Source organism: Petromyzon marinus, chromosome 8 (genome assembly GCF_048934315.1).
Source record: "Petromyzon marinus isolate PM22_M1 ecotype Great Lakes invasive population chromosome 8, UKy_Petmar_22M1.pri1.0, whole genome shotgun sequence".
NCBI lineage: Eukaryota > Metazoa > Chordata > Hyperoartia > Petromyzontiformes > Petromyzontidae > Petromyzon > Petromyzon marinus.
Genome location: NC_133674.1, coordinates 1,141,369 through 1,155,061, shown reverse-complemented (window position 1 = coordinate 1,155,061; position 13,693 = coordinate 1,141,369). Strand labels below are relative to the sequence as shown.

Sequence of the window (13,693 nt, the reverse complement as noted above, 5' to 3'; positions counted from 1 at the left end):
AAAAATTGATGTCAAATAGTGGGCCACAAAATATCGTTCCGCGGGCCACAATTGGCCTGCGGGCCGCGAGTTTGAGACCCCTGGTTTAGAGTATTTTACTGCTATAAATTTCCACAAGATGAGCCACTCCGTTAAAACTAGCATTTGTGACCAGATCGCTTCTTAAAAAGAGCTATATGGCTCACTTACCTGGTAAAATAAAAAGTTACATTTCGAATAATCACCACGGTAATGTGTTACCCACACGACCTTGAACTTGAGGCATCGCGCAGAACGCGGCATGCAGTGTGGGGTTAGCTGGGTGGTGCAGGGAGCTGCTACTACTTGCAGAGGGGGGCGGGGCAGGGGGGGACTGAGTCCTCTTGCATAATTGACTTGCGGATTGACCGATGCATAGACGAAAGGATAGCACGTGAATGAATGAGTGTACGGCTGGACTGCAAATGAATGGACAATATTCTTCATCGCCATTTTAAAAAAACTTAACATTGTAATCCATCACCCTGTACATCTGCTGAACCAACGTATCCTACAGCAGCATATGAGTGTGTTTTCATACATTGCCTGAGTGTGTGTTTCTTGCGTATGATCGGTATGTGTTTTACGCATGATCCATTTTGATATCACGCAAGATATTTGCCTGTTTTTCTAATGATCTGCACGTTTTTCACGCATAATCTCTGGGTTTCACAAATGTTCTGTGTGGGTGGCCGGGACCACCCTCAGCTGCCTTTTTCTCCCGAGTTGCGATGTGTACACATCGTACCAGATACTAATTTAAGGCTGAACCGACCTCTCGAGATCCAGGACGCACTGGTGATGGTGGCTGTAAGCGGGAATCGAGCTCGGGTCGTCGGATTCATTGTAGCGCAGCGTGCTAAACCCACACGCTCACAGACAGGACTCCAGCTCATCCACCTCGCGCACCTTTGCCAGGAACTTCCAATTGTGGAGCGACGAGCAAATGAAGCGACCCGACCTCCCCTCGGGATACGATGGCTGGCAGGTGGTTGAAGCTATCCGGCAGGAAGCGAGTGCAGGTAACGCTCACCTGAGCGTTGCGAGGCGTGCCCCGCAGGTGGTATCACGTGGGACGATGGATGTGCGACCACGCTATGGCCCTTTCACGATTCCGCTGCTGTATGGGGACCGCCACAACCTAGCGGATCGTTGCGGTGTATTTGACCATACTTCACCACGCTGGTTGGTTGCAGGTGTGGGGAGCGGCACAGTGCAAGGGTTCATGTTGCTGGACTGCCCCTTTTCTGATCATGTGACCCTTGCCAGATTAATTCTGCAAATGCGCAATCGCCGAGCCATGCGACAGCACCCCCGGTTTGCCACGTGTAGCTCTTGTAGACGATGACAACAAACACGCACCCTGCTCTACGGAGCCTGACAGCAGTCATGATGGTGGTGGTTTGCGTGGTACCTTACCATCAGACAAAAAACTAAACAATTTTGTATTTTACCCGGTAAAGCTCACTGAGCTACATAGATGTTTCTCTGAAGCGACCTGGCTATCACAAATGATAACTCAACGAAGTGGCTTATCACGCGGAAATGTATTCTAGCCTCGATATTACAGCTGAATACAAATCCTCTGAGGGTACCCACGAGCCCGGGCAGCAAGGGGGCAGTTGGCAGATGGTAAGGGACCAAGGAGCAAGGGGGAGGATGGAGAAGGGCAGTGGGGAGTGGAGCAGTGGTGTGGCACGTTCGAGTGATGCATATATTAACTGATTTGTATTGAATACAACTAGAACAATTTACACCGGTGCGTTGATCGATATGATCTTGATTATAATGTTAACGATAATTATGTTGAGATTAGCATATGCAGGAGATAGTGAATATAATGCTAATGTCTTTATGCATGGTGATGGTAGAGATCTATTAATCTGGTGATGATGTAATGATGATGGCTTGGCAAGTTGAAGATGGTGATGATAGTGCTCCTGCTGGTGGTGGTGGTAATTCAGATGATGATTATGATACTGCGACTTGCTGTAGCTGCTTATAATAATAATGATGCTGCATCTGCTGCTGACGATGATGATCCCCCCCACCCTCGTCCACCCCCGCAGGTTCTGAGGAGCGCCGCATGGTGGTGCAAGCACTGAGCCTGCTGAAGCGCGGGAGTGCGGAGAGGCGACCCCGCGAGATGGAAACAGGAGGGACAGGGTCCTCCTGGGGGGATATCGTGAGCGGCGCAGGGGGTCCTAGAGGGGTCGAGAGGGGAGGAGACACAGCGGATGGACACCTCATTGTTCCCCCCGACGGGGACCCTAATGGGGTCCCAGTCGGCGGGGACTCGGGTGGGAGATAACGGCCGAGGTTCGCGTGGCGAGAACAAACGCGCGACCCCGTGTGCGCGTGAGCGTGCGGGGCCACGAGGGCACGTACACGGGACCCAACCTCGGCGGGATCGAGGAGGAGGAGGCCCTCCTGGAGCTTGGACTGCACGAGGCTTGAGACGGAGGTAGGTGGCTGAGGGGTTGGGTGAGTGACAGGTTGGGTGAGTGAAGGAGGCATTGATTGATTGCGTGGGTAGAGGGTGAGTGGGTAATGTTGAGTGAGCGGGTGTATGTGGTTGAGTTAGTTGGTAGGTGGCCGAGTGGGTGAATGTGGGAGGTTGAGGGGGTGAATGAATGGTTGGATGAGAGAGTGGGTTGGTGAGTAGGTGGGTGAGTGTGGGAGGTCGAGTGGGTGAGTGAGGGGGGTCGATTGGGTGAGTGAGACGGATGGTGAGTGGGTGGGGGAGTTTGAGTGGGTGAGTGGATGCGTGGGTGATTTGGTAAGTGCATTGTTAATTGTGTAAATGGCTCGGTGAGTCAGTGAGTGCGTGCATGGCTGGGTAAGTGAGAGGATGAGTGGGTTGGGGAGTGCGTGAGTGGGTTGGGGAGTGCGTAAGTGGGTGGGGGAGTGAGTGGGGGAGCGAGTGGGCGGGTTAGTGATTTAATCAATCATCGTGTGATTGAATGGTTGAACGGAGGGGTAGGTGAATGAGTGTTTGTGGTTTAGTGAGTGTGTGTGTGGATGAGTTAGTGGGTGGGTGAGTGGATGATTGTGGGAGGTTGAGGGGGTGAGTGGATGTGTAATTTAATGGTTGTATGGGTGGGTGAGCGTGGGAAGTTAAGTGGGTGTGTGAATGAGTGAAGGGGTGGGGGAGTTGAGTGGGTAGGTTGTTGGATAATTGGGGTGAGTGAGTGGGTGAATTATTGGGTGGCTGAGTGGGTGTCCGGGTGAGTTAGGGGGTGGGTCAATATGGGTGGATGGGTGATGGAGTCGGTGATTGAGTTTGTAAATTGAGTGGGTGATTGAGTAGTAGGGTGAGAGTGGGTGGTTGGGTGGGTGGACGTGAGAGGTTGGGTGAGTTGGTGGGTGGGTAAATGAGTGGATTGATCAGTTAGTGTGTGGTTGAGTGGGTGGTTGTCTGAGTGGGTGAGAAGATGGGTCGTTGAGTGAGTGGATGGGTTATAGATTGAGTGGGTGGTTGTGTGATTGATTGGCTGAGCAAAGGGGTGAATTAGTGGATTTGTGTGGTTGAGTTACTGGTTAGGTGGGTGAGTGCATGAGTGTGGGAGGTTGAGAGTTCGTTGGTGAGTGTTTGAGTTAGATATTGAGTTGGTGGTTATGTGATTGAGTAGGTGAGCGGAGGATTGGGTGAGTGAATAGATGTTTATGTTTGAGTTAGTGGGTGGGTGATTGGATGAGTGGGAGGGTAATTGGATGAGTGGGAGATTTAAATGGTGAGTGAATGGGTGATTGAATGCTTGGATGGGGGGTGAGTGATTGAATTGGTGGGTACGAGATTGAGTGGGTGGCTGGGTGAGTGGGTCAGTGAGTGGGTGTGTGGGTGTGTGTGTGTAGATTAGTTTGGTATGAGATTGAGTGGGATGCTGGGTGAGTGGTTGAGAAGATAGGTGGGCAAGTTAATGAGTGAGTGGGTGGGTAAGCTGAGGGGTGAGTGACGGGTTGGGTGAGTGAGTGAATGGGTGAGTGACGGCTGGGTGGGTAATTTAACATGGGAATCTTCTTTGGTTCTTTCGGTAAAGTCACGTAGAATGAGAATAAAATAATAAATTGATAAAATAAAATAACATAACACAATAATATTCTCACGACGTTTCGGCCACAACACAAGCGGCCTTCATCAGGTGAAGGGACGAGACTGTCTGGTAGGACAGCGCTGGAGTGGCGCTGTCCTACCAGACAGTCTCGTCCCTTCACCTGATGAAGGCCGCTTGTGTTGTGGCCGAAACGTCGTGAGAATATTATTGTGTTATGTTATTTTATTTTATCAATTTATTATTTTATTCTCATTCTACGTGACTTTACCGAAAGAACCAAAGAAGATGAATCATTGCAGTCACGAAAGCTTTAAATCGAAATTTAACATGGGAAATTGAGTGGGTAAGTTAGCGTGTAAGTGAGTGGATGGTTGAGTCAGAGAGTGAGGCGCCAAGGTGGTGAGATGTTCACTATTTTGCCTTGTATACAGGAGGTGGTAGATTCGATCCCGACCCTGTCGCCTGTATATTTGGAGTTTGCAAGTTCTCACCCGTGGTCGCCTGGATTTTGTTCTAGATCCTCAGGGTTTTCCCTCTGCATTTAGAAGCAACATGCGTTTAGAGGATTTGGCTGCAATAAATGTATCTGTGATAAGCCACTCGTATATCTTTCATTTGTAGCCAGGTCTATTCTGAAAAGGATCTATATAGCTTAATGGGCCTTGCCTGGTGAAATAAAAAGTAAATTTCAGTTTAAAGCTTTCATGACTGCAAGGATTCATCTTCTTGGTTCTTTCGGTAAAGTCACGTAGAATGGGAATAAAATAATAAAATAAAATAAGACAATAAAATTATCACGACGTTTTGGCCACAACACAAGTGGCCTTCTTCAAGTGAAGAGACAGGTCTGTCCGGAAGACAGAGCTTGAATGAACGCTGACATGCAAGGACCGCGTCTATTAAGCTGTGTGGGCGGAGTTAAAATATGAATTTGCATGTTACCTGCATCACCTCCGGAGAGGAGGAGGGAGGGGGCTGGGAACACAGGCAGAGAGGAAACAAGAAAAGGGGCAAGTGCAACAGCCAAGGTGCGCTGTTGTTTCCTGAGTTGCCTTATGACTATGCTGTAAACTGGACTACTATATAATACAATATTATACCTTCCAATCTAAACTACATGGTATAACATCACATCATAGACAAATTCCACTTTTGAATTATACAATGCGTTACTTTACACTTACCCTATACTTCAGATTATAAACTATTAGACTTGTGATATTACACTATGTCTTATTCTATGAACCCAACTATATACCACACTGATGTATATTCATTATGCAATTACGATGCTATATATTGCCTTATGAGTTATGTTAAACATTACAATGTTATACTATTAATTATTATACTACATGTTGTAAACCATACCATTGACCGTGGTGTGAGAAGTATTAAGAGGCAGTGCCAGCGAAAGGGCTGCGGTCTGAAAATCACCATAAAATACAATCAATTAAGAACCGAAATGGTTTAAAACATCTTTCCAATGGTTACTAAGCCAGAATCCATCTTCTCGGATGAAATTGTCTCTGTGCTTGTATATGTGGATGGCCTCATGAACGAATCTCTCATGGTAGCTGGTTGGCTTGCAACGAACCTCTGTCTTGGAGAAGTCAATGTCATGTGAGCCCACTGAATTATAACAGTGATCTGCCACGGCAGAGGAGTTCGTCCTACCGTGTTTCAAGTCTGCTTTATGTTCGCGGATGGGGTCCGATATATGTCGTATGGTTTCTCCAATGTAGCTGCTACCACAGAGGCACTTTAGTTTGTAAACGCCCAGGTACTGTATGTCTGGAACCACATCCTTTACAGATGGAACCAGATCACGGATTTTTTGTACTGTGTTGAATCGGACCTGGATCTTGTGTTTATTCAGGATTTTGGAGATATTTTTGTGACCCCCGCAATGTACAGTGAGGGAAAAAAGTATTTGATCCTCTGCTGATTTTATACGTTTGCCCACTGACAAAGAAATGATCAGTCTATAATTTTAATGGTCGGTTTATTTGTGGTGAAGGTTGTTTTGAAAACGAGCTATGTAGCTCATTGGGCCTAACCTGGTAAAATAAACATAATTTATTGTGTAGGTGAGTGAGCGGCGTGTGAGTGAGTGCATACGTGTGTAGGTGAGTGGGCGGTGGGTGAGTGAGATATTGGGTTAGAGATATAGTAGTGGATGGCTTGCTGAGTGGGTGAGTGGCTCTGTGGTTAAGTTAGTGGGTGGTTGAGGTAGTGGGTGGTTTAATTAATAGGCGATTTAGTTTGTGAGTGGTTGAATTATTGGGTGGTTGACTGATGGGTGGGTGAATAATTCCGTGGTAATGGGTGAGTAGATGAGTGGGCGGGTGGTTGGGTGAGTGGGGGATTAGAAATTGAGTGGATTGCAGGGTAAGTGGATGTGTAAGTGGGGTGGGTAAGTAGGTGAGTGGCTGAGGGAGTGGGCAGCTGGTTGGGTGAGTGGGTGGGTTAGAAATTGAGTGGGTGGCAGGGTCAGTTGATGTGTAAGTACTGGGTGAGAAGGTGAGTGGCTCATTGAGTAAGTGAGTGGATGGGCGAGTAGGTGAGTGGATGGATGAGGGAGTGAGTGGGTGGGTGAATTAGTGGGTGGGTGAGTGGATGTTTGGGTGGGTGGATGAGTGAGTGAGTGTGTGGGTGAGTGAGTGAGTGTGTGGGTAGGTGGTTAGGTGGTTAGTGTGTGGGTTAGAAGTTGAGTGGGTTAGTACCTGAGTGAGTGAGTCGGCGGGTGGGTTGGTGAGTTCGTTGTTGGATGAGTGGGTGAGTATTATTGGGTAGGTATGTAGGTGAGTGATTGACTGTGTGGGTGGGTGAGTGAGTGAAGAGATGGGTAGGTGGGTTGGTTGGTGGGTGCGTGAGTGAGTGAGTTAGTGGGTGCGTGAGTGCATAAATGGGTAGGTGAGTGAGTTAGTGGGTATGAGATTGCGTGGGTGGTTGGGTGAGTGGTTGAGAATTAATTTTGATGAGTTAGTGGGTGGGTGATTCGGTGAGTGAGTGGTTGGGTTAGCGTATGGGTAAGTGAGCAAGTGGTTGGGTGAGTGTGTGGGGTAGTGAGTGATTGAATAAGTGGGTGAGTGAGGGGCTGGGTGGTTGGCTTGGCTAGTGAGATTGTGGGTGGGTAAGTGAATGGGTGTATTGGTCTGTGAGTGTGTGAGTAAGTTAGTCGGCACGTGATTGAGCGGGTGGCTGGCTGAGTGCGGGAGAAGATGGGTGGGTGAGTTAGTGGGTAGGTGAGTTGGTGCGTGGTTGGGTGAGTGAGGGGGTGGTTGGGTGAATGGGGGAGTGACTGGTGGGTGGGTAAGTTAATGTGGGAGGTTGAGTGGGTGAGTTAGTGTGTAATTGGGTGAGTGGGTCAGAGAGCGGGGTGCCACTATGGTGAGATATTAACTACCTCACTGAGTATACAGGAAATCGTGTATTCGATTCTGACCCTGCTGCCTGTATATTATGAGTTTTAATGTTTTGCCTGTGTCCTCGTAGATCTTTCTCCGGGTCCTCCAGATTTATCCCTCCGCATTTAGAGTCAAGATTTGTTTAGAAGAAATGTCAGCTTGATAAGCCACTTCGTTCACGTATCAGTTGTAACCAGATCACTTCTAAAATGTTTTATATAGCTCTGTGGGGCTTACCTGGTAAAATACAAAATATTTTAGTTGTAGTTTATTGGATGGGTGATTGGGTAGGTGGGTAGTTCGGTGCGTGGGTGGGTTAGAGGTTGAGTAGGTGGCAGGATGAGTGCATATATTTTCTTCCATTGCACACAGTTGTACCATTGATAACAGGGCACACAGCTACAACTGACATCACCAGATGTCACTGAAGTTCCCTCAGAGATCGATCTTGCATAACCAGTGTTCACATAATTAGTTATGTTTTCGCTAATTACCAATTACACTCAGAGCCGGGTTTGACAGACTTGTATGAATGTATGTTGAACTTCCTTTCCACCGTACATAGCCAACCGTGCTAAGCGGAGTTGCGGGAATTAAGCGCAGAACCTATCGTTAGGATCAATGCTGTTGTATTTTTTTATGAGGATATCAATTGGTGGCTGAAATGAGATGTTCAAAGACTACAGCATGATAATCGGTACATAACATGAGTGTCGAATTATGTCTTAAGAATTACCCAGCCATTTGTACGTAAAATTCAACGTTTCTGGGTGACATCTTAAGTCCGTGTTCTTCATTGCAAGGCCCGCGGGCCGGTGGCAGTCCCTGGTGTCCTTTTTACTGCGACCTCTGACGTGCAGTCCCCGACAATACACACAAGTGAAAACACCCCATCATGCTGTCAAACCCCCCAATGGTTTCAAATGTGAGATGGCTCTTTCACTGATAATGTCTTATTCGCGAAAGTGGCCCCCCTCCGAAAATGAGTGAATATCACTGTTTTAGGTCAAGGATTGGCCAAATAAAGTAGGTATTATTTGCTTATGTTTTTAAATGTCCGTAATAAAACTATATTAATGCCACCAGCTGAATGAGTGGCAGGAGGACTGGGTGACGTTCTTCTCACGGCAGCGACTGCAGCTTCAGCTGGACATGATAGAGAAGGACTACGGTGAACGGGAAACCCACGAGCTCTGGTCTCGGCTTCAGGTTCGTAAGCTGTTTCACTCTCGCCCTTAATCCTTTCCCGTTCCGAGACGACTGCTCATTTCAGAATGGGTCTCGTTCACCACCGAATCTCGGAACGCGCAAGCGGTTCAGCGGTAATTTTATTTAGAGAGGCATAGCGCCGTTGTTTTTAAAGACATTGTACTCGCCGCAGAGCACCGTAGCGACAGGACAGCACTCTATTATAGCTGGTACCAAACTGTGCTACACACTTTCCCGCACGGCCTTGTGGGATCCTCGGTACCGATAAAGTTATTTAATATTTACTTCCTATTACGTTCCGATGACGTACACGAGATTCAGCGGTGAACGGGATGCACCCCGCAACTTGCAGTCATCTCGGAACAGGAAAGAGTTAATACATGCAGCAGTGTAGCTCATCATGTACACAGCCATATGGGAAACCCATTTGATCGCAGTGGGTTTTCGAGGGGACTTTAAAGGTAACGTGTTTCACACGCAGGCTTTCGCGACCAAAATTATTCATGATAAAGTTTTTTTTGGCTTAGATCGCGTAAGTGTAAATGCGTCGTACACCCACATCCACCCAACACAGCCCATTAGTAATGTTTCTGACATGAACAGAACGTGCCATTTATGTTATTGCTTCGGCACTCTGGTGTGTTAGAGATGAAACGCAGAACATTTTCAAACGAGTACGACCTTTCGCTGGTGATTACACCCAGCATCATCAAGCAATTGCCAGAAGCGTTCTGACTTCTGGCAATTGCCTAATGGCAATTGGAGTGGGTGTACGACGCATGTAAATTTATGCGATCTAACTCGAAAACAACGTTATCATGAATAAAGTGGTGTTGTTTTTTGCGTGGTGTGCAGCTTCGGTTGGGGGAATTTTTCCGGGACGTAGAGGTGGTTCCGGCACTGCTCCACGGTGACCTATGGACTGGGAACGCTGCAGAGATTAATGAAGGGCCCGTGATCTTTGACCCAGCCTCCTTCTATAGGCACTCGGAGTACGAGCTTGCCATCGCTGGGTAAAAAAAGCTACAAACAACCAAAACAATAGCAGCAACTGCCGTTCACTGCCCTGTCTGTGGCATGCAAGGTTCATTCGTATAACCTCTGTGGCAAGGGCTGGCTCATTAAATAAATAACAGAGACCAGGTAGAGTTGTGGTTGAGATCTCTACATGCTGAGGTCTCCACCCTCTATATTTGCTAACTTACAAAGACTCATCCTTCCTTGCTAAGGCTTTTTGGGCAAATCCTGTTAAAGCTGATACGGTGCACAAAACAATAGTGGAACGATAAAACTCTTATTTATCCACGGCGCTTGAGGATGCTTGAATGTTCCAGAAACTCAGTTTGTCGAACAAGGAACCCCTGGTTCAGAGACAAGTTGCCACTGATGTGCTTTACCAGGAATCCAAGCTGAAGTTAATTCATTACACGTCAAATAGAATTCAAACCCTCAGAGCTGGGATATGCTTCAGTGAACAAAAACACATTTGACATTATGTTTACTGAGCAGCCATTGGTGACCAAGTTGAGACCACAGCATTCCTGCCCTCAATTCGCAGGAACGTTTGTTGATAGATGGCTTACTGGATTTTGAACGGAGGACCTCAATGGCATTGGCTCGGTGCTCTGACATTGAAATTAACCTCGAGCCACTCAATTACCTGCATTACGTTGAATTTGTGAAAATGTTCATTTTGATTTTAAAGCTTTCGTGACTGCAGTAATTCATATTCTTAGTTTTTTCGGTAAAGTCACGTTGAAGAGAAACAACAAAATAATAAAATATATATAAAACAATAAAAAAATTCTCACGACGTTTCGACCATAACTCAAACGGTCGTCTTCAGGTGTGTTGGTTCGCATAAATTAATTTTTAAACGCCGCATTTATTTATTTATAAAAACCGTTAGCGCCACGCGCAACGATTTGGCAGTTTACCCAGGACTAGTCCATCTATATTCTGAAAAGAGGAGGGGGGAGACGAAATTTTGTATAATGTATGCTGTCTGAAAGCCACTGTAAGCGTGAACAATCAATTAAGACCTGAAATGGTTTATCAAATCTTTCCAATGATTGCTAAGATAGAATCCATCTTCTCGGTTGAAATTGTCTCTGTGCTTGTATATGTGGATAGCCTCATGAACGAATCTCTCATGGAAGCCAGATGGCTTACAAAGAACCTCTGTCTTGGAAAAGTCAATGTCATGTGAGCCTACTGAATTATAACAATGATCTGCCACGGCCGAGGTGTTGGTCCTACCGTGTTTAAGGTCTGCTTTGTGTTCACGAATGCGGTCCGAGACATGGCGTTTGGTTTCTCCAATGTAACTACTACCACAGAGGCAACTTAGTTTGTAGACACCAGGGTATTGTATGTCCGGAATCACATCTTTTACAGACGGAACCAGATCACGGATTTTATGTAATGTGTTGAAACGGACCTGGATCTTGTGTTTATTCAAGATTTTGGAGATCTTTTTTGTGATCCCAGCAATGTAGGGTAATGTGATGGTTTTGAAAGGCTCCTCAAGAGGGTTCTTCTTCATGGTTTGAGTGATAGCTTTGCGGATTGTATAGTCGGAGTAACCATTAGCCCTAAGAGCTTGGTGTACGTGCTTGAGTTCACTGCTTGTGTGTTCCTGGTCGGATATGCATTGGGCTCTATGATACAGAGTCTTGATGAGAGAATTCTTCTGTGATGGATGGTGGTGGGAATCCGGTTTCAGATAAGCATCCGTATGGGTAGCTTTCCTGTAGACAGAGTGGCTCATTGAACCATCAGGTCTCTTTTTAATTAGGACATCCAAAAAAGGTATCTTGCCATCTATTTCGACTTCCATGGTAAATCTGATGGCTGGGTGTATGGAATTGATGTGGTCGAAGAATTGGTCTAGAGCAGGCCGGCCATGTGGCCACATGACAAAAGTGTCATCCACGTACCTCTTCCATAAGGTTGGGCGCAGAGTGGCAGTCTGGATGGCGTCAGTCTCAAATTTCTCCATGAAAATGTTAGCTATAACTGGAGAGAGGGGGGAGCCCATTGGGGTGCCCTCAGTTTGTTTGTAGAAAGTTCCATTCCAAGTGCAGTATGTATTGGTTAAACAATGTCTCACCAGGGGGGGTACCTCAGTGTTTAGTCCTTGATGAACTAAGTCTTCAATGATTGCAATGGTGTCAGGTACAGGAACCTTGGTGAATAAGGAAACTACATCAAAACTGACAAGCAGGTCGTCTGGGGACAGGGAAATACCCTTGATTGTCGATACCAGGTGAGTAGAATTTTGTTCTGAAGACGACCGTTTGAGTTATGGTCGAAACGTCGTGAGAATTTTTTATTGTTTTATATATATTTTATTATTTTGTTGTTTCTCTTCAACGTGACTTTACCGAAAAAACTAAGAATATGTTGTTCATTGTTATGTTGTTCGTGCTGGAACAGCAGCATTGTAAGATTTTGAATGTTTGGTGTTGTTTGGGTACAGGATGTTCCAGGAGCTTTAGCTCTACGCTTCACTCATCCTACCACGCTCTCATCCCAAAGTCACAAGGCTTCGGCAAGAACCAGAAGCTCTAGCAACTCTTCCACTACCTGAACCACTGGAATCACTTTGGGACAGGATACCGAGGGTCATCCATCTCCACCATGCGCAGTCTCCTCAAGTGAATGAACGGTGCAGGAAATCGTGGGCTATGGTGTATGACTATAAAAATTCTTATCGGCCATGATATACATTGTTGAATAAAGGCCTTCCCTAAGCCACCACTCAATCTCACAAAACTAGTCCATTTAAATGCTGTGCAATGCCCTAGGCATTCCACGTGAGTGTGACCGGGGGTCCCTTTGTTCCACATCCTGGCCGTGATCTCCACGCAAAAACTGGGTCAGTTAATGTCCGAATCAGAATCTTTAATTAGGCTGGACGAATCTGATGAGCTATTAAGCTCTTTTTCACAGATGTCCAGTCGGGGCGAGTCAGAAAGTTACAACAACAAACAACAATACAAACAGATAGGAGGGCAAAGTAAAGGAACGCGAAGCAAATTTTGACTTAACTTTCGTGACTGCAGGAATTCATATTCTTGGTTCTTTCGGTAAAGTCACGTAAACACCAAACAAGAACAATAAAATAAAGACCGCTTGTGTTGCGATTGAAACGTCCTGGGTTTTTTGCTTTTATTATTTTCAATTTATTTTTTATTTGTTTTTTTATTGAATTTTTTTATTTAATTTGAATTTTATTTCTTGTTTTCTATTTACGTGACTTTACGGAAAGAACCAAGAATATGAACGCTAAGCAAGTCATGAAATAAAAATATATAAGAGTTCAAATTGCATTAGTGCATCAATTCCTGCCAAATTTTTTTTATCACCAAATGCCATTTTGGGCAAGGCAGCATAACAAAAACAATCCCAGATGTTTGACTAGTACCAGTTACAGTGTATGTTTTTGTTGTTGTTTTGCTATGGGAGTAAACCCTTGCAGAGAAAGGGACCAGAATTAGGAAAGCGAAGCCAGGCACTCCTTCAGAAGATGCCATGCACGGGCGTGACCACTGCACCACCCTGACGCCCAAACAAATGGAATTCAAATAATCTGCAATACTGGCAAATAAACCCTATTAGTATCAACCGAATGTCTGGACAATCTGACCCCCTCTACACAAGCAACAGCTGAGAGTCAACGCTGTGATGCTGTGCGATTGGTGCAAGCGACCCATCGTTGTGTTTTAATGTTGAGCGGTTAAACTTGCACTGTTGTGGGGTGAGGTCAAGGCCAATGGCTGCTTCCAGCGGTGTCAAGATCAGCGTTTTGAAGAGGCTCACGAAGGATGATACTTGGCAGTTGGGTGCAGTCTCCCTCCATTAACAACAGAGGGCAGAGGAGCGACGCTCACAACAATTGGCTGAGCACTGGGCGTATACAACGCATGAAGTCGGCAGCAAGTTTATCTCAGGGAGTTGACCCGCACACGACAACTGGGTCTGTCCCGCGTGTTCACG

At 46.2% G+C, this 13,693-nt stretch overlaps 1 long non-coding RNA gene across 2 annotated transcripts; it reads left to right on the top strand.

Moving 5' to 3' along the window:
- Positions 1-1,860: 1,860 nt before the first annotated feature.
- Positions 1,861-13,321, top strand: LOC142924067 (uncharacterized). Of its 2 annotated transcripts, XR_012941202.1 has the most exons (5): positions 1,861-2,482; positions 8,570-8,692; positions 9,548-9,705; positions 11,870-11,960; positions 12,174-13,321. It is a non-coding gene; the product is annotated as an uncharacterized LOC142924067 (long non-coding RNA). The 2 variants fall into 2 exon arrangements; XR_012941201.1 differs by lacking the exon at positions 11,870-11,960 and having other exon boundaries at positions 1,878-2,482.
- The last annotated feature ends 372 nt before the right edge of the window (positions 13,322-13,693 follow it).